This window comes from Mauremys mutica, chromosome 2 (genome assembly GCF_020497125.1).
Source record: "Mauremys mutica isolate MM-2020 ecotype Southern chromosome 2, ASM2049712v1, whole genome shotgun sequence".
NCBI classification, from domain to species: Eukaryota; Metazoa; Chordata; order Testudines; family Geoemydidae; genus Mauremys; species Mauremys mutica.
This window is the reverse complement of record NC_059073.1, coordinates 103,179,434-103,202,558: the sequence shown is the minus strand read 5'-3', so window position 1 is coordinate 103,202,558 and position 23,125 is coordinate 103,179,434. Positions and strand designations below refer to the sequence as shown.

At 42.4% G+C, this 23,125-nt stretch overlaps 2 long non-coding RNA genes across 2 annotated transcripts in view; one reads left to right on the top strand and one right to left on the bottom strand.

Annotated features, from left to right (window-relative positions):
• The window catches only part of LOC123364757, a 160,572-nt gene extending 140,554 nt beyond the window's left edge, over positions 1 to 20,018 (bottom strand). The window contains exons 1-2 of the long non-coding RNA XR_006577261.1: positions 19,898 to 20,018; positions 17,496 to 17,636 (exon numbers count right to left, since the gene is read on the bottom strand). This is a non-coding gene — a long non-coding RNA (uncharacterized LOC123364757). The remainder of the gene's footprint in view (positions 1 to 17,495; positions 17,637 to 19,897) is intronic.
• Positions 16,158 to 23,125, top strand: part of LOC123364756 — a 125,149-nt gene continuing 118,181 nt past the window's right edge. Inside the window, exon 1 of the long non-coding RNA XR_006577258.1 lies at positions 16,158 to 16,352. This is a non-coding gene — a long non-coding RNA (uncharacterized LOC123364756). The remainder of the gene's footprint in view (positions 16,353 to 23,125) is intronic.

Here is a 23,125-nt window from a genome sequence, read left to right as displayed (position 1 = left end):
GCAAGGTATGTTGCATTTTTTTCAATCTTTTGTCAGAAACTCAGAACGGCTGTAAAGCACTTTAAGAGATTAATCTCTATGTATAAGATTGTTTCCTAGTGAGGTTAGCAGAGCCTTCTCTTAAGAACAGATGAAAAAAGTTAAATATCATATCTGTCTCTAATAGGGTGGGCATTTTTGCTCTGTCTCACTCATCCTGGGAGTAAATACATGTGATTTTTTTCACCTTTAAACCAGAGAACAGTAAAATGGTAATTAATGTGGACCATTTAAAATATACAATTACCTGGTAATAGAAAGAACATAAAAGTAGTATTTTGTAAAATCCATTTCATTACTACCCTGTACATATAAGTTCTTTATTATACAATGCACAATACTATTCCTTACCATTTTCACATTACAATGACTTGCTTCTTTTTCCCCACAGACCATCAGCACACAGTCACATTACAGTACAATGGGCAACTACATTAGCTGCTCAGACTTTCACTTCTTTATATTCTCAAAGTTATTATGCTCTACACCCTTAGCAACTCCAAAGCCCAAAATACCTTGAGAATCTAAATTTAAAAAAAAACGTGTTTTGGATACATGTGTAAAGTTTTGATGTGATTACATTTACTTTGAAAGACAGGTTGCATTTTTTTACTCTCAGAGATAAACTTTCACAAATAAATTGAGAAAGTTACAAAATATGGATAAACATCAGTACTATTGTCCTGCTAATTTCCATCACATCCTGTGGTCCAATACTTTCTTTTAAATCTAACAAGTACATAATTTTTTTATATTTTTTTTGCATATATCACATTCCAAGATGCACACTTTTTTTTTTTACTATAAAGTGGTTACTTCATGCAAAAAGAAAAATAGAACTGTATGAAATGTGGATGCTTGTTTGGCATGAGTTTTTCATCTGTTTCACTCCAACATATCAGCGTCATGATGTCTCCCAGCTCTGTGAAACTGCCCTGGTAGTGATCAAGAGACTGAACTGGAATAAAGAACTTCTTCATTAGGACATCAAAACTGTAGGAATATTTTCAATTGCTGGCATAACTTTTCCTTGCAAGTGCTTTCACTTATTTCAAGACCTCCTAAGGCTCTATAAGGTACACAGCAACACAGTTTCAGACATCTCTGTGATGTTCTGTACATCATATAGTTGCTAACAACCTGTCAAAGTCATCCTGACACCAAACTGAGAAGCTGATGGCTTGGTAACATATTAGCAGAGATGAAAAAAGATGGTCCTCATTACTGTAATAAAACCAGCAGAGACACACTGAGAATCAATTACTGATTTGTGACCTCTTGAACTAACCCTCAGTCAAGTAGGGAACTGCACAGAGCTTCTTACATTATCAAATGATTTAGGATGGAACACTGTCTGAAGACTTGCAACAAGTCAAGGCAAATACGTTTCCTTAAATTGTAGCTTACTTAATTACCTTGTTCCTGAGCACAAAGATCAAATTGAGCAACTTAAGGTGCTAAAGCACTGTGCCAGCTGGACATGAAAAGGAAATAATTAACACACACACAAAGAGCTAAGTGTAAGAATGAGATACCTGCTGACAAAAGCAAAGAGATCCAAAGTTAAGGCAGACACTGTGTCCTTGACTAGATCCACGTACCTAGGAGTTGCAGCACATATTGGTTGGGTACATAATGTCACATGCTGCAGACATTTCAAATAACCAGATGAGATTTTAGGGAATTCCATTTAGGGAAGACAGAATTTCTCCAAGGCTGTGCAGCTGTCTGGACAATTACCTCTTGTCTTGTTGTTGGCAGGTGGTGCCCTTAGTCTACCTCTTGCCTCCACATTGAATGATTATGGCTGGAGAAATTTCCATACATAGAGGGTGCAGTACAAACACAGAACAAGAGACAGGCCCTGCCCCAAAGTGGTGATCAGTCAAACAAGATGAGTAAGAATAATACTTGGCATCTAAAAAAAATTGAAATAGTACCTAACAGTAACTAATCAGCCCTCACAACATCTGTCTCATGGGTGGGGAAGCTGAGAATCACCGACTTTTGAAAATCCCAGTAGGTGCCTGTCTGCATCTTTAGGCACCTAAAGACTTTTGAAAATCTGGCCATAAGGCAATATCTAGCATCTTTCATAGTCCAAACATCTCCCAAATGTAGCACAGTCACTGTGTAAGCAAATTCAGCTTCAACGCAATTGCTCACATGCACCCTTACACATTAACTGAGGAACTGGAATTTAATCCAGGACAACAACTTTAAACCCTTAACAGACACTTGCTACCTGTTTTTAATAGGGCCTTCAATGCCTGCCTGAACAGAAAAAGGCGAGCAGAAAAGGCACCTCATTTGAACATCTCACCTTGAAGGGTGCATTCTTTTGTGTATGGCCCACGACATACTTGTTAGGAGCAGAGAGGCCAGATGTCACTAGCTGAGCAGCTTGATGCAGTGCCACTGCTCTGTGTTGCTGTTCTAGCTGCTGCCATGCCCTTATGGCGGCTGCTATGATTCATTGGATGTAATATCATCCTAACTGCCACTCCAGGGAATCTCACAAAGCATGATTTTCTAACACAGCATGTGCCATTAAAAACCTCGCCAACAGTCTTGCGCTTTATAAAAGGGCATCTTCATTAGCTCTCATTGTTGGGAGCCAGAAAGTTCCAGTCACTGCAGTAGTCACAAGATAATTCATAGTTATCAGAAACATTCCATTTTACTTCTTTATTCCTGCAGAGCAGGAGTCCACTGGTTACTAAAGACAAACTCCGCCTATTAAATCATAGGAATTAGACAGGAAAAAGGCCTATTAGATTATTTTGTCAATCCCTCTTTGAAGGCAAAACTGGAAAATACACACCCTTTTCCATTAAGGAATTGAGTGCCACAAACACTCTGTCGCTATGTTACAGGCCAGTACACTTTGACTAGTGGTTACCAACATTTGGCCTTTCTCCTGTGACAATGATTTCCTGGACATGACACATTGCTCCTCTCTTGATGAGGATCTAAGGCCTGGTCCAATTTACTTCAACAAGCTTTGGATCAGGGCTTAGGATGGCTGTCTACTCAGGCATGCTCGCTTTGCTCTCCCAAATATAAGAATATATAGGTGCGGGTCTTACTTGCATTGATAGATGGATGGATTACACCAATGCATGATAGATTACTTTCCTTTGCATCTACCTCATCATTTTATAGGTCTCAGATGGAAAACGCCTCCCTTTCCCGGAACTAAACCAAAGTGTCCACATCACTTAAGACAAAACACCATTTTGAATTAAAATCCTAGTTAGGGCAACGGTCCCTTTGTCCGAATCAATAAACTTCATCCCTTTTTTTAAAAACCCACTTTCTATCTACCTAAGGATTTTGTACTGCTCACCATCATCAGAGTACCTGAGCACCTTCCATGTTAAACAAGCAATAACAGAATCCCTAATGGACTTCAAGGACTCTCTGGCTCTTTTCCCATTTGGGATTATAAAAACTCAGATTAAGGAGATATTTTTCAGAGGGTTGGAGAGGGAGATGGTGGTGGTTGTGAATGTCTCCTGGTGATGGTAGCAAATCTTTATCATGGAAGGAAAGCTTTACTGGATTTCCTGAAGATGGTCAGACTGGATTTGTCTATTCTCCTCTGGAAATTTGTTCCCTGGCTGAATCCTCTGAATCCATTTACGCATGGTGGCCTAAACCACAGAGAAGGCAGTGTCTTTGCACTTCAACAGAGCAAAGACTCCACTACCCACACTTGCGGTTGTATACAGTAGCAGTTAATATCAACAAGCAACAACAAATACAATATCACAATCCATCTCAAGTTCTCTTCGGTTCCGGACTGAATTCCAGTGCAATCCCGCACAAGGCTGCAAAGACAGACTCTGGGCTAGGTTGCAGCTTCTGAATGGTAGCCAAGAATGAGTTCTAATTCTGTGGTAAGTTTATCAAATAGGGAGCAACCCTTTTTATTATGTATTACCTCCCCAGTCATTATGAAATCATTTGGTATTCATTGGGATAACACCACTCATTAATGCATTCATTTGACTTTCATGACTGTCTTATGCACTTCCATAGGAATTCCTTTGTAATTAAGCATTAGTTAATGTTAATAGTAATGGACATTTAAAGTAAAGTGTTACCAAATAGGGTCACTGGCAGCAGACAATTAATGTATTCAAGTACTGGAGACAAGAAATAGCACCTGTTGCATCAGAAAGCTTCTAAAAGGACACTGAAAGCTAAGTAGTAAATATAGCACTTATTTCAGGGTTCTGTAATTGCAAGAGGACATTTTACAAGCATCTCACCTGAAAAATTTAACCAGCATTTTCCCCACTCTTGCTGCATCACCAGAATGTAGATGTTTCTATTTATGGGTCAAATGAGCAAGTAATATCATTGCTAGTTTTCTCTTTACACCATGGACAGACAGACAGAGACATTGCATCAAATATGTCATCAGGACATCAAATAAAGACACTCATAATATTGTACAATTGATGGATTATGAATTATTTTAGATACCTTAAATTAAAAAAAGAAAGCATCAGAAATGTGAACAAGCTTCAAGTTACACTAATTTTATTGCCTGCACCACAGTAGAACCTGGATACACCACAATGAACTGTGAGAGAACGGAATCTGGCAATATCTTGTTTCCTGCCAGATTTGTGTTCCTGAAGATGTTTTAGAGTTGAAATTCCCTGACCTTTGTACAACTGCCACAGATCTAGCTTTCTGGTAAAAAGCCACAAATTACCATCAAGTGGAGCTGGGAGAACAATTTCTTACAAAAAGCAAAAGTAGCAAAACTTGATGTTTTGCCAATTTTTCAAAAGGCCAACAATTTTCACTCTTCAGCCAGGGGAGTTTTGTGAATTATTGTCATCAGCAAGAACTGCCTTTTGCCAAGTATAATAGAAAGTGGTGTTTTTTTCACTGTCATAATGTATCCTGGCCAGAGCTCCTGTAAACAATAACAAGCCGTGATTTCACTCAACAAGAACCCAGTCAAAATGTCTTAACAAAACTGGAATATCATTGGCCATCACCATGTTAATATAATTCCACCTACTTCAGCAGTCATTAACCCCATTGCACAGCATCCATCTAGAACACTTGCAAAAAATCAAGAGTCTCCAAAATTTGTTGGAAAAATAAGCCAAATTGTGTATGCAGTTGTTCAACTGCTACTTCACTTTTGTTATTGTGTTTCAGTTTATAATTAACTAACAGAATGATTCCTTTTTTTCTTGCTTTTGGGAAGGCAGAAAGAAGAATGGTGAGCAAATTCTGGATGTGAGAGGAGCAAAAGGCTAGCTCTGTGCAAATCTTTCATGATAAAATCTGAAATCATGCAAAATTCAGCTAGTTTTGGCTTAATGCATGAAACAAAAGCCAGCTTAGCTTGAAAGCTTTTAAAATAAATAAATAAATAAATAAACCCTCAAACTTCTTGGTATCCCTGGCTTGTCCCAAACTTTTCAAGACTTAATTTTGTGACTTTATTTTAGTTTCTTAATGAAAAATGTTAACAGTTCATTTCAAGGTACTTCTTGGTTGGAAGAATTTTGGGATACTCTACCAAAAAAAAAAATCACATTGCTATTCATAGAGCTTAACAATACTTTCCAGCCTCACCTTTGTCTTTTTGCATTTGAATGAAACTCAACTAGTTCAAAACCATGTGAACAGAAACTAGTTCAAAGATTTGACAAACCTCCTGGCAAGCAAAGCTAGCACGTTTGAATAGACTAGTGAAGAGAGGTTATACAAATTAAAAAACTCTCCAGGATTAACTCTGGTAAAGGAAAAGAGAATGAATGAAACATAGAACAAGGTGAAATATGGAAAAAAGCAATCTCTCTCCCAACCAGAAATGTATCTTGCCCACCACTTTCTATGCAGAGAAATGCTACAGATGCATTACAACAGCGGTACAAATTATCTGGCATGGTCCTCAAAAGGCTTTAGGAGATAGTATACCACCTTTCTATACAATTCTGCTGACCAGGTATCAGATAATAGAAAAAGGTCCCTTTGTCCTTCTCTGTATTCAAGTGTACAGAGAATAGACTTCTACCTGGGCATATTTCCCATTATACACTGTTTTGCAATTGGTATAGGCTACAAACGAATGGAAGAATGTGGTCAGGTATTATGGTGATGGGTGCCAGTAAGAAGTGACAATATAATTTGGTTTATACTATATTATAGGTTTTCTTCTTTGCCTGTTGCCCATTTCTTGCCAGAGGCATTTGTATGAATGCCTGTGCCTCCCTACTCTCCCTATAACATTAGGCAGGGCTACTTCCAGATGTGTTCTCAAGGCTTGTTATCTGAAGCCCCCCCCTCCACACACACACACATGACCCATATTCTCACAGGACTTGGGTATCTATCTTCTGTACTGTAACCTTCTATATCACAAACATACAATTAGCATACAATGTGATGGAGACTGAGAAAATGTCCAGTTCGGCAACAAAAATATGCATGAGGAAAAATTCCACATTTCCCATATTTGCCATTAAAGATTTTCTTCGCTTCACTATCTTAGCTTATCTACAAAAGCCATACAGGAGAAATCTTTAATTACTCAGAAAGGTCAGGCTTCAAAACTGTATATTTAATCTGGATTTAAATGAGCATTTTCTGCACAGATGTGCTGGTGTGCAAACACCTGCTGCTCACTTTTTCCTGATATTAAGAGCATGCACATTTTCTTTTGCTTGTAATCCTCCCTGTTCAATATGTTAATTTAGGTCCTTTTATTGATGAGCAGTGTTTTAAAGTTTCAAATACTTATCTGGAATGGATTTTTTAAATTAAGCCTCGTGGATGATTGGGAGATTTTTGGTTTTGTTTTGAGGGTTTTTGGGACAGAGAATAGGTCACTTTTTTGAGTATTGTGGTTATTTATGACGCTAATTAGGAACGTAGAACTGGGAGGGATCTCCTGGGTCTGCACGTCCAGTCCCCTACTAGTGCAGGCCACCATGTCACACAATCCTGTTCATAAACTTATCAAACTCCATCTCGAAACTAGTTAGTTTGTTTGCACCCACTATTTCTACTGGATGACCAATTGCTCCTAAATGTGGTGACACTGTTCAGCTGCATCCCATCAGTATCCTGATCTCAATTACACCCAGGTTAATTGGAAGTAACACCACCAACTTCAGTACAATAATGCCAATGTAACTGCAATCAGCATATGACTCTCTGTATATGCTGTGGCAAAATGGCGGATATTATTGTGGTTGTTCCCGTGCTTTTCCTTGGTGTGCTGGGTCAGGGTGCTACTCCCACCTGTATGCTTGGGGTCCGCTACTGCCCTGGAGAGGGAGAGAAGGGGAGCAGGAGGAGAAAGATCCAGGTTCACCTCCTCCTCCAATCCCAGTCCCTTCAGATTTACAGGCTCTTACCCTCTTTCCCCTTGGGCCAGCTTTCTCTCAGACCTCTGTGTTGGAGGAGTCCCTCTAGCCTGCTTGGGCAGGGTCCCCCTATCCCTGGTTCTCTAATCATCTGGTCAACACCAGTACTCCTCTAAACTACAGTCAGCTCTCCTTCCCCTCTCCTGTCTGACTGAAGCATGGGTTATTATTAGGTCTCAGGCAGGGCCTTAATTGGCATCAGGTGCTGTAATTACCCTGTAGTAACCTCTCCTTAGTCTACAGGGAATAAGGCTCTGATCATCCTAGGGTTTATATGCCTCCCATCTATCACTCTTCTGCTGCCCTCAGGTCCTGCTGTATCACAATGCCAATACAGTAGAACCACACAGAAGGCCAGTGTACACTACCAAGTTAAGTCAATGTAAATCACATTGTGTCAACCTAGTTGTGCATTTATCTACACTGGACTAAAAGGTGGTTTGAAAGCTGCCTAGGTCGTCGGGCTCAACGGGTAGTGATCAATGGCTCCATGTCTACTTGGCAGCCGATATCAAGCAGAGTGCCCCAAGGGTCCTGGGGCTGGTTATGTTCAATATGTTCATTAATGATCTGGAGGATGGTGTGGATTGCACCCTCAGCAAGTTTTCAGATGACACTAAACTGGGGGGAGTAGTAGATACGCTGGAGGGTAAGGATAGGATACAGAGAGACCTAGACAAATTAGAGGATTGGGCCAAAATAAATCTGATGAAGTTCAACAAGGACAATTGCAGAGTCCTGCACTTAGGACGGAAGAATCCCATGTACTGCTACAGACTAGGGACCGAGTGGCTAGGCAGCAGTTCTGCAGAAAAGGACCTACGGGTTACAGTGGACGAGAAGCTGGATATGAGTCAATAGTGTGCCCTTGTTGCCAAGAAGGCTAACAGCATTTTGGGCTGTATTAGTAGGAGCATTGCCAGCAGATCAAGGGACGTGAACATTCCCCTCTATTTGGCATTGGTGAGGCCTCATCTGGAGTACTGTGTCCAGTTGTGGGCTACACTACAAGAAGGATGTGGAAAAATTGGAGAGAGTCCAGCGGAGGGCAACAAAAATGATTAGGGGGCTGGAGCACATGACTTATGAGGAGAAGCTGAGGGAACTGGGATTATTTAGTCTGCAGAAGAGAAGAATGAGGGGGTATTTGATAGTTGCTTTCAACTACCTGAAAGGGGGTTCCAAAGAGGATGGATCTAGACTGTTCTCAGTGGTACCAGATGACAGAACACGGAATAATGGTCTCAAGTTGCAGTGGTGGAGGTTTAGGTTGGATATTAGGAAAAACTTTTTCACTAAGAGGATGGTGAAGCACTGGAATAGGTTACCTAGGGAGGTGGTGGAATCGCCTTCCCTAGAGGGTTGTAAGGTCAGGCTTGACAAAGCCCTGACTGGGATGATTTAGTTGGGGATTGGTCCTGCTTTGAGCAGGGGGTTGGACAAGATGACCTCCTGAGGTCCCTTCCAACCCTGATATTCTATGATTCTATGGTACTTAAATGCATTTCCCACTGCTGGAAGATCTCTATTAGGCCAAATTAGTATCATCATCTCCTCAAGCAGCATTGAGCCATGGTTGATGATCATTGAGCCGAGGTCAATGCAGCACAAATGTAGACAGTGTGTTATCAATGTCACCCCTAACAGTCCTCCAACAGCTGTCCCACACTGCCTGACACTGACCGCTCTGATCACAATTGTTAACTCCACTGCCCAAGGGTCATGGAGACCAGAACCCTCACCCCCACTTTAAAACACTGAATTTTTGAGATGTCTTTTCTTGATTGTCCAGCTTGGTGAGCACACCTAGCAGCTCTCCACTGTTGTCTGCAACTGCCCAGCTGACCATGCTGGCTACATGCTCTAGATGTGCTCCAGCCTACAGTAGACAGGAGATATTTGATCTCCTGGGCCTGTGGAGATAAGAGCTACGGACCAGCCCTCTAAACATGGACATCTACGACTGGATTGCCTGAGGGATGCAGGAGAAGGGATATGACAGGGATCAGCAGCAGTGTCACCCAGAAGTGAAGGAACTGCAGCAAGCGTATCAGAAGGCCAGGATAGCCAACAGCTAATCCGGGGCTGAGCAACATACCTGCTGCTTTTACAAAGAGCTGCACGTCATATCTGGGGGACAGCCCACCACCAGCCAGCCCCACCTCCCAGGATACATCCAAGGAGCCCAAGACTCCGTATCCTGCCCTGAACAGTGAGGATGAGGGACATGTGACCCGGGGTTACCTGCTTTTCATTCCCTTGTAGAGTTAGGCAGGTGGGAGGGGCTGTGGAGAAGTTTGTTTATGTGCATAGGGATGTCCCTTGAATCCTCCTGAGAGATCTCTGTGAAACTTTCATGAGGGTACTCTGCAATCCTCCCCTGGAGGTTCCTAGGGATGGAAGCCTTATTTCTTCTTCAGCAACAGGATACTTTCCTACGTCATTCAGGATAACTTTGGCAGGCACTATTGCAGTAAACAGGCTACCAGCATACAGGCCCAGGTGACCAGCAGCAGCTGCACTCTCTGTGCCTTTGTTACCCAAAGGAGTGAGATACCAGCTAAAATCACCACTGCCACTATTCAATGCCATTGCCCTATAATCATCATAGTTTCATGCAACTGAGAAATTCCTTTCTCATTTCCTTCATGCCTGGCAGGCCCTACTCCTCATAGCTGTGGCTATGAGTGATGCTATGAAAAAGCATGCCCAAGCAGAAGTGTCAATAGGCATATCTTGTTTAAAACATTAGAGGAGCAAGGAAGGGCATTCTGCATCGTAACTTTCGCTTTCCATTGTGAGTATACTGACAATGGTATCTCTGTGTTTTATCTGTAGCTGCTGCCATTGCAGCCTTGAAGGGTTCCCCCTCCACATCCATGGACTGCCTGAGTCAGATAAGGAAGAGAAAGAGGGGGCTTCCAGATGACATGTTTGCCAAGATCCTGTAAGCCAGTGCTTCATCAGACTATGAACAGAAGGTCTGGAGGATGAATACTGAAGACCCTTTTGAGAAGGAAAGAGGAAGGCCCAGGACTCCCCGCAGGAAAAGGACAAGGAGATGCACTAGGACATAGTGGGGCTTTTCCAGCAGCAAACACAGATGTTGGAGACCTATGGACTTACAGGTTCAACAATGCTGGACTTGCCTCCCTCTGGAGAACTCTAGTATAGCACCTCCCTACAGTCCTCCTCCTACATTCCACATGGTGTCTGGGGCTGTATCTATACCCCTTCCACTCCACACCAGGGGACATTAAGGACAACCACAGCTTCACCTACACTAACCTGTGAGTGACATGGTTGATGTATGTGTAGTTAAAATGGACACAAATGTTTCTTCTCCAAGCTCAGTTCCATAAATTTATTAAGTTTATAATGTATTTGCTTTCAACTTGCACTGAATTTTGAAGTGTTTTCATTACTCAATAAAACTCTATTGTTTAGAAAATAATTCATCTTTATTAGTTCCCAACATATGTTGTAGAATGCCTTGTGGTAGCGAAAGCACCCACTTACATATTATTGTACACTGTGACAACTCATAGGATCAGTGACAAAGATAGTGTAATAATCATAAATGTACAGCAAGCACTGCAAAATTAATAGTTGCATTGTCAGTGATACCAACCAGCACATAATTCCTAACAGGCCCCAAACTCCGGGGTCAGTTAGAGCACAGTACACCACACCACACCCCAGGACAGTGGCTCACTGTTAAACTGCTCTTTCAAAGCCTCCCCAAGCAGTATAGCTCCACATCTGCCCTTGTTTCTGACAGTTCAAACTCAGCAGACAGCTACTCTACTCCACTCCAGTGGCAACTTTTCCTCCTTTGTTTCACAGATATCATGCAGGACACAGCAGGCAGTTATAACCATTGGGATATTTTTCTTGTGAATAAATAATGCAAGCGCTCTATCAATCTACTAAAAGTACATTCAACTGTCATTCTGCAACTGCTGAGCCAGTAGCTGAATCTTTCCTTGGTGCTCTTGAGATGGCAGGTGTATGGCTTCGTGAGCCAGGACAGTAAGGGGTAGTCTGGGTCTTCTAGAATCACTACTGGTATTTCCAACATTGCCAGCGGTAATCTGCTGATTGGGAAAGTAAGTTCCTGCTTGTTGCTTTCTGAACAGTCCTGTGCTCTTAAAGACAAGTGTCATGCACTTTCCCTGACCAGCCTACCTTGATGTCAGTGAAGTGTTCTCAGTGATCCACCAGTGCTTGCATTACCATAGAACATGGGTTCCCAAACTTGGTTTGCAGCTTGTTCAGGGTAAGCCCCTGGCAGGCCGCGAGATGCTTTGTTTACCTGAGCGTCTGCAGGTATGACCGCTCGCAGCTCTCAGTGGCCACGGTTCACCGTTTCCCGCCAATGAGAGCTGCAGGAAGCGGCGTGGGCCGGGCCACCATTTCCCGCAGCTCCAATTGGCCAGAAACGGCAACCCGTGGCCACTGGGAGCTGTGAGCGGCCATACCTGCGGATGCTCAGGTAAACAAAGTGTCTCGCGGCCTGCCAGGGGCTTACTCTGAACAAGCCATGAACCAAGTTTGGGAACCCTTGCCATAGAAAAATAGACTTTCCTGTTGAGGTACTATGTGGCAAGGTGGTCTGTTGCCAAAATAGGGATATGCATGCTATCACTCCACTGCAGCTCTAGAACCTCATTGCTGCTAAGCCATCCATTTTGTCCTGTACATTGCTGAGAGTCACAGTCCTGCATAGCAGGAGGCTTTTAAAGGCCCTGTGCACTTGTGTGACAACAGCCCCACAGTGGATTTTACAACTCCAAAATGATTTCCCACTGAGGGGGTGCAATCCAGTGTTGCAAGTTTCCACAGAGCAAATCACTACTCGCATCTCTACTGTCAGCGCAGTGCTGATTTTGGTGTCCCTGCACTAAGGGGACTGGCGCGAGCTCCACACACAGATCCAGGAATGTAGCCTTCTGCATTTGAAAGTTCTGCAGCCAATGCTCATAGTCCCAAGCCTGCATTACGATGCAATCCCACCAGCTCATTTCTTGGGCAGAGAAGCAGCACTCCACGGCTCTCCTTGAGGCTCTGCAAATACCAGAGGATCATGCATCCTCTGCTTGCAATGTTCATGACAACAGTGCAGAGCTGTTCAGACTCCAGGCTTGTCAGAGACAATGGACAGCAACAAGTCCCAGGCTGGTTCGTGGGATTTTAAAAATAGGCACTAAAATTATGGGATAGAGTTGACATGATGGTGTGGAGAAATTGCATGATGGATACTTGACCCACAGTCCCAGTCACTCCTGCACAATTCATTTCTGCCCCACCATACATTGCCCAAACTTCCCAAAATGCCGTGTGCAAACAGTGGTGAGTTGCACATTGGATGTCTACCCATGGTGCACTGCACATCAATACAAGCACGCCTGGTGAGTCTGTGCAGTGCTGAGAGAAGCACTCAAGTATGCACATGCACAAGTGATATACACTTCTACCCCTATATAACGTGACCCGAAATAACACAAATTCGGATATAATGCAGTAAAGCATTGCCCTCGAGGGGGTGAGGCTGTGCACTTGGGTGGATCAAAGCAAGTTTGATATAATGCGGTAAGATTTTTTGGCTCCTGAGGACAGCGCTATATTGAGGTAGAGGTGTATTAACTGTGGTGGCTTTATACAGATGTACTTGCAGCAGCAAGAGTGTGTGTGTGTGTATATATATATAGAGAGAGAGAGATATACCTATCTCATAGAACGGGAAGACACCCTGAAAGGTCATTGAGTCCTTCCTTCACTAGCAGGACCAAGTACTGATTTTTGCCCAGGATCCCTAAATGGCCCTCTTAAGGATTAAACTCACGATCCTTGGTTAAGCAGACCAATGCCCAAACCACTGAACTATCCCTCCCCACCAGTAGTATGGACACCCTGTAAATCTTATTTCACTAATTGGCAAAACTGGGATGACGGAGGTAACTTTCCCCATTTGTCAACTAGGAGTTCATAGCAGATTGTTGAAGTGCAGTCTCCTGATAGTAAGGCATCATTTCTTTTACAAAATACACTATAATACTTGTATACCATAATGTATTACCATAAATAACCTCCAGCTGCAATAACATTTGTAGACCGGCTTCTAAGGGCAAGAGGGAGCGCTGCAGATCAGACAGCACCATCCCAAAAAATAGCTGGTGTGTATACACGGGCTCTGATTTTCCATATGAGAATATCCCCCAATTTTGAAAAGCTGGACCCAGAGGTGGCTCCAGGCACCAGCACTCCAAGCACGTGCCTGGGCGGCAAGCCGTGCGGGGGGGCCCTGCCTGTCCCTGCGAGGGCGGCAATCAGGCAGCCTTCGGCAGCTTGCCTGTGGGAGGTCCGCTGGTCCTGTGGATTCAGCGGCAATTCGGCGGCGGGTACACCGAAGCCACGGGACCGGCAGACCTCCCGCAGGGAAGCCGCCGAAGGCAGCCTGCCTGCCATGCTTTGGGCAGCAAAAAAAAGCTAGAGCCGCCCCAGTTCTTCTGAGAAACATACACCTACAAAGTTAAAAAGAAAGTGCGAATAATAGTTTGCCTGCAAATCTTGATGTGAGATGCAGTGAAAACAGTGCTTCTAACAATGACATTTCTACTTTTCTTTATTATGAATCATGAGTAAACATGACATTTCTTCAAAGAGATCTAGACATGTGATCAAAGATTAAAATTGAGCCATTTTAATATTTTAATTATTCTGTTAGTGTCAGGCTACAGACTCTGTTATACCAACACCTAGAGCAGAGCAAATAAATTTGTAACAAAGAATTTGATGAATTTTAGCTTCTATTTTTCTTCTATGAGAACTGTCTGTGTGCAGTTCATTATTTTCTCAGATTTGCTCATTATTCAAAATGATCTACAATGAATAATTTCTGCTAATAATTCTTGTTCAGAAGCTTCTGCACAAGCAGTTTGGGTTACTTTTGACTGGACACATGAATCACATGCTATTGTTTCTGCTCCTTGATTGGTTAAGCCTATCTCTTAGACTCAGGTTGCTGGTAATGATACTCACTTTTATGAGTTTAAAATTTGTTTTCTGAAAATATTCCCCAGTAGTTGCTTAAAATATGCTGTCTCCAGGGCCATTCCTACAAGTCAACTCATTCACAAGACCATTCACGGAAAAATAAACAGAAAAGGAGCACAAACGCAGACAAAACAAATTCAAAGTTTTAGTAAAATAATTATTTGCAGACATTTTTTGAGTTATTCACCCCATTATAATGCCACCTTTGGCCAATACATCTTCAAGGATCTACTATAAGGTGGGCATGGAACTGGTTGGAAAACCATTCCCAGAGAGTAGCTATCACAGTCAAGTGGTTCATAGTCAAGCTGGACAGGCATATCCAGTTGGGTCCTGCAGGGATCAGTCCTGGGTCCAGTTCTGTTCAGTATTTTCATCAATGATTTAGATAGTGGCACAGAGAGTACACTTACAAAGTTTGCCGACAATACCAAGCTGGAAGTGGTTGCAAGTGCTTTGTAGGATAGGATTAAAATTCAAAATGATCTGGACAAATTGGAAAAATGATCTGAAGTAGATAAGATGAAATTCAATAAGGAAAAATGCAAAGTACTCCACTTAGGAAGAAACAATCAACCGCACACATGCAAAACGGGAAATGACTGCCTAGGAAGGAGTACTGGGGAAAGGGATCTGGGGGCCATGGTGAATCAAAAGATAAATATGAGTCAACAGTATAACACTTTTGCAAAAAACAAAACAAACAAACAAAAAAAATGCACAACACTCCACACAACATCATTCTGGGATGTATTAGCAGGAGTGCTGTAAGCAAGACATGATAAGTCATTATTTCGCACAGATATGGCCTCAGCTGGAGTATTCTGTCCAGTTCTGGGCATCATATTTCACCAAGTCCAGGAGAGCAGCAAAAATGCTTAAAGATCTAGAAAACATGACCTATGAGGGAAGATTGAAAACACTGGGTTTTTTTAATCTGGAGAAGAGAAGACCGAGGTGGGGACATGACAGTTTTCCAATACATAAAAGGTTGTTACAAGAAGGAGGAACTTCTGAGGACAGGACAAGAATCAAGGAGCTTAATTGCAGCAAGGGAGATTCAGGATGGACATTAGGGAAAACTTTCTAACTGTCAGGTGGTTAAGCACTGGAATAAATTGCCTAGGGAGGTTGTGGAATCTCAGTCACTGGAGATTTTTAAGAGTAAGTTAGACAAACACTTGTCAGGGATGGTCAGAGCCGGCTTCAGGCACCAGCAAAGGAAGCAGGTGCCTGGGGCGGCCAATAGAAAGTGCGTCCATTGTCGGGGCAGCACGTCAGGATCGGCGGCGGCGGCACTTTGGCAGCAGCTCAATCGGCCTGCTCCGGATTGGCGGGTATGTCTTTACTCATCTAAGCAGTGCCTCACCCTCAACACTGCTCCTCATACCTGTGCTAGGGGCATGTGCAGTGTACATGCACGATACACCACCCTAAGGAGTGTACAGTATAGACATGCCCTAGACCAGAATCTTTTTATTACAAGACTGTGCATCTCCCTCAAATGTATTTGCATGTCTTGTTTTTCTTTCTGCCTTTTCTTTCTGCCCAATTCATCCCTGTGAATAACACAAAGCTACCTGAATGTTCCCTAAACTGATTCTTCCATTTATGACCCATTGTTCTGGAATTAGAACACTGGCAATAGTAGGAAAGTATTATCATTATCATTTTACAACTGGGAAACTGAGGTAGAGAATTTAAGAGACTCAACCAAGGTCACAATGAGAAGTCTGTGGCACAGCTGTGAATAGAACCCAAATATTCTGAGTCCCAGATCACTGCCCTAACAGGATCTCTCCACATTCCTCACCAGGACTTTGGAACCAACTAAGAGGAGACCATCACCAGGTAATCCATCCCAGTGAATACTGGGCTAGGGCTTCAGGAATGCTGGGTGGCTACTCATATAGTGCAACCCGATCAATAAATCCTAGATTTATGTATCTCAGTATCAAGTCATAGTGTCATGATTTAAGGAGCTACTAGTCACCAACCATTTTGTCTTCCTCCTCCTTTTTCTGTGTTTTCCTCCAACGGGGAAAGTTCCCTGGGGGTTTCTTGAGCCTGTTCCTATGCTGCTGTCCCTAAAAGGACAGAGTGGAAAACAGCAAGAGGGAGATCTTCTGAAGTTCAGGACAGCAGCAGAGACAAGAGCAACTTGTCCTTCAATCTCCTGGAGATAGGAAGGCAGAGTCACTTTTATGGGGGTGAAGGCTTGCTCTCAGTGTCTTCCTAAGCCCTACTGGAGCAAAGTACCACTCAAGCAAAACTTATAAATTGTGCAGCATGGAAAAGCAACAGTCATTGCACAGGTCCAAGAATATGCAGCATGGGACTTCTGATATTTAGCCACCTCCACTTGTAATCCTCTTTGTGATCTACTCATGCCTATCCCCAGCTGGCCCTACAAACCAAAATGCCTCCTTTCTTGCACTGCACCTGAGACTGATGAGAGTGTTATTCCTCAGATAGGATGCAAGTAAACATAATACATTCATTGTAGGTTTTCACTTTGTGATTTCATTTTTAAAATGATTTCACCAAAACTGATGGTTATTGAGTGATTTCATAACCAATTAACATTGCTGCATAATTCCTTAATTTGCCCTAGTAGCAATATTCTACTTTGCAGCTCTGTGCCCTAAAATGGAAGTGGGTATGTGCAGCGTTTGCCACTTCATTCGAGTCTTACATGCCACATAGTACACAGGGCTTTGATGATGAGACGATGCTGTTTAAGAGATACCATTATTCCCTGTAAGCCAGAGAGGGTGAGTTATGCACACGGACTCAGGATCAGAAAACCTTCCATTCTGCAAATGGTAAGTGATGGCGACAGTTAAGCAAGAGAGTCCACTGTGACTCTCCTATTCCAAGATGTGTCATTATAAAGCTGATGGAACACCTGCAAAGAAAATACTGTGTTCCATCTGGTTCGTTAGTTGTCCTCTCTTAGATGAAAGGAACATTCATATACATTTTAAGTTTCACCTTCACATTCTTTTACGTTTTCATCCTCAGAGCGAGGGGGTTCTGGTAAATGAGTGCAAGGCAGCTATATCTGTCCATCCATCTCTGCTTTATCCCAGTGAGAGCCAATAGCAGCTGCTTTACCACGCCCTACAATGGTACCTCCAGGAACAAGAAAAGAATATTTAACTTATTTAAAAGATATGCTTTCATTTGTCTCCCTCCATAAATAATCAGGTTTCTGATACTGAGTACCTCCAAAATTTGCCCACATATTATTACAACCATAAAGCACATATGAGCTAATGTAGATATTACATACAATATACCATGCTTTGAAACAGAGAGGAAGGTCTCTCAATTATACTCATTAGCACATAGTAAATGCTATATATGTATAACAGAAAAATATATTAAAAGAACATTGAAGTTGCCACATCAAGCACTCAAAAGTTAGTAAATGCCTTGTGCACATGCGTTATGATTAAGGTTATGGTTTAGTCACGGGTATTTTTAGTAAAAGTCATGGACAGGTTACAGGCTGTAAGCAAAAATTCATGGCCCGTGACCTGTCCATGACTTTTACTATATACCCCTGGCTAAATCTTGGGGGAGGGGAGAAGCCTGGGGGTACCTCAGGTGCTGGGGAGGGGGTGGGGGTGCATGGCCCGGGACCACCACTGGTGCTGGGGGGTTCGTGAGGCTGGCAGGCTTCTTACCTGGCTTCTCATCTCCCCAGAAACAGTGATATCCCCCTCCCTCAATTTCTAGGCGGGGTGCTCTATGCACTGCCTCCGCCCTGAGTGCCGGCTCCGCAGCTCTCATTGGCCAGGAACCATGGTCAATGGGAGCTGCGAGGATGGTGCCCACAGGCGGAGGCAGTGGAGGTGGAGGCAGGCCAGAGCTGCCTGGCCACACCTCCACCTAAGAGCTGAGGGATGTCGCCGCTTCCGGGGAGCTCCCCTGAGGTAAGTGCCACCCAGAGCCCTCACCCCCAACTCCTGCTGCTGCTGAGGAGGAGGGTGCAGTGGCCCGAGACTGCCCCAGTAGCGGCCAGTACAGCTGCTCAGGCAGCCCCCAAGCCAGCTGCACCGGCCACTGCAAAAGTCACAGAGGTCCTGGAAAGTCATGGAATCCGTGACGTCCATGACAAACTCGCAGCCTTAGTTATGATATCTTTAATTACGTGATGGCATGTTATTTTTCCACAGAACCTCAGTTTCATTCAGTACACAGGCTGGATGATGCTGACTAAATGGGTAGCTATTTAATATTTCTTTTTATCCTCACTTTTCAATGTCTAGCCCCATGCAATATTTACTGCACTCTATCCAAACTCTGCACTGAATATAGATTTATTACCATATGCACTTTTCTGTGGTGCTTTCATGATAGTATTCTAGCTCTTTACCAACATTAATGAATTTATCTTCAAAATGCCACTGTGAGGTGAGGTGATATTATTTTCCCTGTTTTTCATGTAGAGAACTAAGAAACAGAGATTAAAGCTAAAATTGTCAAATGTATTAACTAATGTTGGGTTCTCAGTTTGAGAAGACCAAGGTCTCATTATCCAGACTATTTAGCATTTTTATACTTTGTATGTTCAGAGCAGAGCTCCTATTAACCTCAATTGCAGTTGCCAGTGCCCAGGCACTCCTGAAAATCAGACCTCAGGTGTCACATATTGGGTACCCAGAACATGAGGAACAATCCATGGCAACCTGTGAAAAGTTTGGCTTAAATAAGAACAGCCATACTGGGTCAGACCTAAGGTCCTAAGTGGCCAATGCCAGGTGCTTCAGAGGAAAAGAACAAAACAGGTAGTAATCAAGTGATCCATCCCGTTGCCCATTCCCATCTTCTGGCAAACACAAGCTAGGGACACCATCCCTGTCCATCCTGGCTAATGGCTATTGATGGACCTCTCCTCTATGAATGTATCTAATTTTTTTTTGAACCCTGTTATAGTCTTGGCCTTCACAACATCCTCTGGCAAGGAGTTCCACAGACTGACTGTGTGTTATGTGAAGAAATACTTTGTTTTGTTTGTTTTAAACCTGCTGCCTATTAATCTCATTTGATAACCCCTAGTTCTTGTGTTATGAGAAGGTGTAAATAACATTTCCTTATTTACTTTCTCCACACAAGTCATGACTTTATAGACCTCAATCATATCCCCCCTTAGTCATCTTTTTTCCAAAGCTGAAAAGTCCCAGTCTTTTTAAACTCTCCTCATATGGAAGCTGTTCCATACCCCTAATAATTTTTGTTGCCCTTTTCTGTACCTTTTCCAATATATCTTTTTTGAGATGGGGCAACCAGATCTGCATGCAGTATTCAAGATGTGAGTATACCATGGATTTATATAGAGGCAATGTGATATTTTCTGTCTCGTTATCTATCCATTTCCTATGACTCACCCAGCATCCCAAAGCAACTCTGTGGCAGAGACAGGGATAGAATCCAGTTCTGCGGGGCAACATTCAACCATATTAACCATGAAACCCTCCTTCTCTTCCTGCGGTTTCCTTCCTCATTCACTACACCCCTTCCAACTGCTGCAACAAACGAGGCAGGTGGTCCCATAGACAGCTTCCTTCACTACACAACCCTGATTCACCCCCAGAGCATGATCCAGCCTGTGATCACATAATTAAAGACCATCTCATAATGCATACTCACAATGGGGTAAATTACGGATAGATACAATGTGCTATTCATCTCTTAACTGGATAGTTCTGGCCTTTATTCACAGACGGATTCTGTCCCCCCATTACTCACATTGTTTAGTACCATACCTTACTCTGCAAATATCCCCATTGACCATGGTAGCAATACATCCTTGATAGTAATGGAGATGCTCACTTAGTAGGGCACTAATTAGCATGCATGAGTGACAGAACCTGGCCTTTAGAAAGTGAGGACTGCCACACCAATCACCCATGTATTGTCTGGAATTTTCATTGATTAGTATACAGTTAAGCCATATCATTTTCATCTATCCACCCATGTAAGTTATTTGGCCCAATTCATCATAGTACCTGAGCACCTCATTTCTAGTGGGCTATCTGCTGCATTGGTAAGCTTATTCTTACACAGCCTTAGGTAAACATTATGGATAAGCATTTCAAAGCTACCTAATTAATTTGGACGCCAAGCTCCTAATAATTTCACTTAGATTGTAAGCTCTTCGGGGCAGGGACCATCTTTTTGTTCTATGTTTTAAAGCACCTAGCGCAATGGGGTCCTGGTCCACGACTAGGGTTCCTAGGTGGTAAGGTAATTAATAAATAATAAATTAATTATGGGACTTTGGGGTCCAAATCCCTTAAATGACATTGAAAATCTCAGCCTACCAGTGTTAGGAGCAAGGTGCATGAATCAATATCTTTTATTGAACCAAGATATTATCCTACTCACCTTGTCTCTCTAATATCTTGGGACCAACAGAGCTACAGTACCGCACACACTGTTGAGGCATTCAGTCTGAAATGGGGACTGTTGGGATTGATGGTATAGGAAGAAAATGATAAGATCTAGTGTTAGCTCACTGGCCTTTTAATACTGGAGACCTATCATCCCTATCTTAGAGTAAAAATGAAAATGACTTGTTAGTTAACACCAGGCCAAAAGTCAAGTGGGGAAGTCTGCCAACACTATGATCAAGCTAGTGCTACTAATCTTTCACTCTTGGGTGGACTAAATTCATCAACCAAATTCGTTTTTTATATTTAAAGTTCTACTGGAAAATATTTAACATTAAACATTCTACAGCTACTGATACAAACAGTAAAACACGTTAAAGAACTGACACAAAGCATATACATATATGCCACAAAACCCATATTATCTAAAAGGTTTTTGTGGAAATAATAAAACAACCAGGTGACTGAGGGTTTGGTTATTCAGGGGAGTGGTACTGGGAAAGTGATTCACATTAGAAGGATCTGAACCAGATGGAGTTTCAGAATAAAATTGCTTCTGTTAGTAAAAAGACTGAATGGTACAAATGCAATCTAAAAATAAATATTTTATTTTACTAGCTGCTCTGTATTTGATTGCTTTTGTCTAGAAGGCATGCATTTGACATCCTAAACTCTGAATTTAAATACCTTTGAACTTTGCGGTACTTAAAATTCAGATCAATATCCAGTTTGGATTCTGTGCCTGGACCCTATCTTTATGATCAACTAAAACAAAATCCAGATCCATAGCCCCTGCAAAACAAAATTTGGATGGGGTTGGGGGTGGGGGGTGGTTAAAATCCAGATTTGGATCCAAATGTTTCATCTCAGCCCAATCTTTACTTATGTCCCATTATATCATGTCACATATCACAAGTATACAGCAGGGTGCTATATAACAATGAGACATAACACAATGCAGTTCAGCTTAACACATCACACACAATAAAGCATGGCAGCTACAGTTAAAAGTGAATGTTCTTTTTCATTTGATCATCACTGTCTATTTGGATGTGCTATGAATGATTTTGGAAACGCAGGAAATAACATGCAGGATTACGTAGAAAACCCCACATACCTCCATCCCCGTACTCTCTCTCTTAGTTACAACAAGGGTAATGTTATCAGCACCCGGCAACCTAGATGAGAATTATCAATTGGTGACTGAGAAACCTAATGATTTCATCAATAATATTTTACCAGTTACAAAGGTCATTTGGAGAAGTAATGCCACACGAAACATGCCTCTGAAGTGGGTGATGTGTAGGCGGTTGCTAAGGGTCAACACTTCATTTCTCATTTCCTTAATTGATACTTCCGAATGAGTATTAATTGAGCTGCAATGAGAAGAGTGTGCCATTTGCCAATGCAAGTGACAGGATAGAAGTGCCATTTGCAGAGTGTATATAACCACAGCTAACACCCTCAAAGCGTTAATTCCATTTTATGTCTTTCACATTTAATAGCAAATTTGCCATTTAATCTTTAAGACAGAAGTTACTTATTCTCAATCTACCTCTCACTTGCACTGATATAATCTCATGCCACTCAGACCGGCCTGTGGCATGAAGCACATCACACTTTCAAATCAGGTCCATTTTTTCATTAGCTCATATCCTCCCTGAGATGCCCTCCTTTACAGATGGCTGATCAGCAATCAACACTAGTTTGTTTCAATCAGAAAAGCAGCCGTAACTTCTCATTTAAAGACTGTTTCTGGAGAAGCACATTAGTTGAAGGCATAAAGCTGGCAGTGGGGCAACAATGACTGTAACAACTGATTTTTTTTAAAGAGACATACCCATTAGAGGGGAGGTGTGGATTTATTTTTAAATGAAGACTAAGTTCATACTATAGCACATTGTGAAGAACCCCCAAAGAGGTGCTCAGGTGCCAATAGACTGTAAATCTGAAAAGTGAATAGAAAAAGGTGCTGGGAACTCAGGAGAAGGCCTCGGCATATTTCCCATATGCACATGCTGACGCTTGCTCCCTCTCTGGTCCTTGTCCAGCAATCCAGCATGCTGCCCTTTGACCCTACTTGACTGAGGTTAAGCATTTACACTTTTTGAAAGGCTGGCTTGCCCACTCTGGGAGATACTGACTTTTATAGCAGGGGACTTCAAAATGATTTTCTCTTTCTACTGATCACTTATATTTTGCTTGAGTAGTTTAAACACACAC